The 2,786-nt window shown below is 41.7% G+C and overlaps 1 pseudogene across 1 annotated transcript in view; it reads right to left on the bottom strand.

The window, feature by feature from the left end:
• Positions 1-540: 540 nt before the first annotated feature.
• The window catches only part of LOC107155911, an 11,051-nt pseudogene continuing 8,805 nt past the window's right edge, over positions 541-2,786 (bottom strand). Inside the window, exons 3-4 of the transcript XR_007341284.1 lie at positions 2,602-2,624; positions 541-2,130 (exon numbers count right to left, since the gene is read on the bottom strand). The product of XR_007341284.1 is annotated as a smad nuclear-interacting protein 1-like (transcript). The remainder of the gene's footprint in view (positions 2,131-2,601; positions 2,625-2,786) is intronic.

The following is a 2,786-nucleotide window of genomic DNA, read 5'->3' as shown; positions in this document are numbered from 1 at the left end:
CTCTTAACAGATCCACAATGCATTTCAGCCTCTCATGATATTAAATCAGCATCCATTGGTAGTAGCCATGATCTTCCTGTGCAGTCATGAACTTAAAAAGATGCTTTATGGCACCTGTTTAAGTTAAACAGTTACTAATGAGGTCATGTGGTAAATCCCCCTCCTTTTCCACCCCACAAAAAGCCAAGTGCAAAATCAACTTCTATGACAAGATCTCAACCAGGTCAAAGTTTTGGAGGCTGTTTTGGTGACAACCAAAGCTAAAGATTCTGTTTAGGGGTTTGCCCCCAAACAAAAACTCTGGTCCACAAAGCTTAAATAAATAAAAACTATAAAGAGAACAAGCCATGATTCACCTTCAAATAAGAGTTTCCTAGGCAGCAGTTAAGAAAGCAACTAAGGCCAAAATGCTACTAAAACATACTGTTGTAATTGGTGAGACTCTTCTGAAAACAAACACAAGTCCCACAAACATGGGGCTGATGTGCCACAGGAAAAAATTTCAAAACCTAAGTCAGTGTTTTTTTTTTTATTTCCATAGTCCAGTAATTTATTTTAAATTGGAGTAATTTCAAATTCCACAAACAAAACTGAAGAACAGCAATATTTTGTTTGAATTCTCTCTTCTGTACACTCAGTGATCTAAAACACCACAATATCCAACATACACAAACCTCAGGGGAAGGGTTAGTAAATACACACAAGATTGGAATCATGGTGCTTTGTTCCTAAATGGAATGGTCCCACAGAAAAAGCACAGGATACAGCACAACGTAAGGGCACCTGTTACATATGAAGTGAACAAAACACACTAGCATTTTCTATATGCATAATGGGGAAACCTGCAAAGGTTAAAGGGCCTTTATGCTCATTTTAAAAATCAGGCAAGTTGTCTGTATGCATTCTTCAAATAATTTGGAGAGCACTGCAATCCAATGTAGGATATGCTGATTAGTGTTGTCTTTGTTGGCCTTGACAGTCTTGCGTGATATGGTCACATACCAGTCTTTTTGCTTTAGCTTTTTTTTGAATAAAAGATTTAAATGCATTTAGACAATACATATTGTAAGCTGTTTACATACACTAAGTTTAAGAGAGTCAATATTAGAGTTTCTTTGTTTTTTCAAACACTACAGAGTGCAAATCAGGTTCTTCACAATGGATTGAATATTAAGCAGATTTTCAAAGAATGAGGAGGGAGGGAAAGCCCATGTGAATACTATTCCCCGTTGAAAATAAATTCTAAAATGATGCGGTGAGTCAGGGTTCATAAACTGTAAAATAAAGCTGGTCAGCAACACAGGAAAGAATTAAGGCAATAAGAGGCATTACAGAGATCACCACAGTGCTCTTTGAGGCAATCCTGAAGTCTTCCAAGGAGGAAGAATGTCAATGGTTTGCGTTCTTAAGTTTGCTAGCTGTCAGACACTACTTCTTCCTCCTCCTCATGTGTCATCTTCCTCTTCCTTTCTGTCTAGTTCAGAGGTATCTGATGACTCAAGAAGCAAGACATTCTCTCTGCTGCTGAATCCAAATTTAAGCACATCTTTTTCTTTCAGTTCATAGTACCTGTGGCTCAATGCGCTTGTTCAAGAAGGTTCCATTGCCTGAGCCAAGGTCAATGATGTAGGGCTTCACCCTTCAGACAATTGTGGGATCAGCATGGGTGTATTCCACAAGCTGATATTGTAAGACTGCATGCTGCTTTGAACAAGAGGGATGATCAATTGGAATGTCTGGAATGCTGCAGTGTTGACCCAAAAGGTAAGCGTTTAGTCCATGTACATGACTGGAAATACCCTCATCATTTTTAAGGATGTGGAGATGCCATCGTTGTTTTTTTTTTTCTTTTTTTGGTGGGGGGGAGGAATATGAGCTTCTGGGGACTTACTGTATTTAATGACTACACCCCTGAAGGTGTTGGTGTCCAAGAAGTGCACCAGAAAGTTCCAAGCTTGTTTTTTCCTTAGCAGGCACCTCTTTGTCTTTATTGCCACCAGGTGGAGGAATCACCTCCTGAGCCTCATTAGCACTGCCACTGACTTCATTCTTCCGATGCCTGGCTATATAAAACCTGGCTCTTCCTCAGCCTGCAGGTTTGGGCTGTCCGATCTAGCCTTCTCATCAGAACTTCTCCTGATGACCCTGGTTGTGGTGAGCCGCTTCTGCCATTTATGCAAATTATGGTCACCATTACAAGATGGCGCTGGCTCCGCTGTGGTCTGTGACAAACAACTCCTTATTTGGGAGAGTTGGCGCATGACTTTTCATCACCCTATGAGAAAGCTCCACGTGGCTGCTTTGCATTGGGGCTTGAGATGCTTTATTAAGGCTGGGAGGGGCATCCGAGAGAGAGAAGAAGAACTATCAAGGGCCTGAAATAAACTACTGAAAGAAGATTCCTGAGTGTTGCGTCTTCCTTGCGGGCAAGAAGTCGAGACAAGTGGTGCCGAAACCCGGGAACCAGAACTTTCAGCAGTCAGGGGGGTGCACCGTAGTCCCAGGTAAGTGGGATCCGCGATCAAAGTGGGAAATAGTCCCAAGTAAGTGGGATCCGCGACCAAAGCGGGGCAGCAGCTGCATTGTGTACTTTCGTTTTACTTTCGCTTTTGTTTTCTGTGTTTCTCTTGTTGTGTCATTTTGCTTTTGTTTTTTGTGCTTCTTTTGTTGTTGTGTCATGGGTGCCGCACCTTCCAGTCCACTTCTTCTGGCCCTAGATGGCCTGTTACGTTCTAAGGGTCTGGAAGTGAAACATAGTACTTTACAGAGATTTTTACAGAAGGTAG

This window comes from Marmota marmota, unplaced genomic scaffold (assembly GCF_001458135.2).
Source record: "Marmota marmota marmota unplaced genomic scaffold, marMar, whole genome shotgun sequence".
Classification (NCBI taxonomy): Eukaryota; Metazoa; Chordata; class Mammalia; order Rodentia; family Sciuridae; genus Marmota; species Marmota marmota.
The sequence above is the reverse complement of the archived record's forward strand: the minus strand, read 5'-3'. Positions and strand labels throughout refer to the sequence as shown.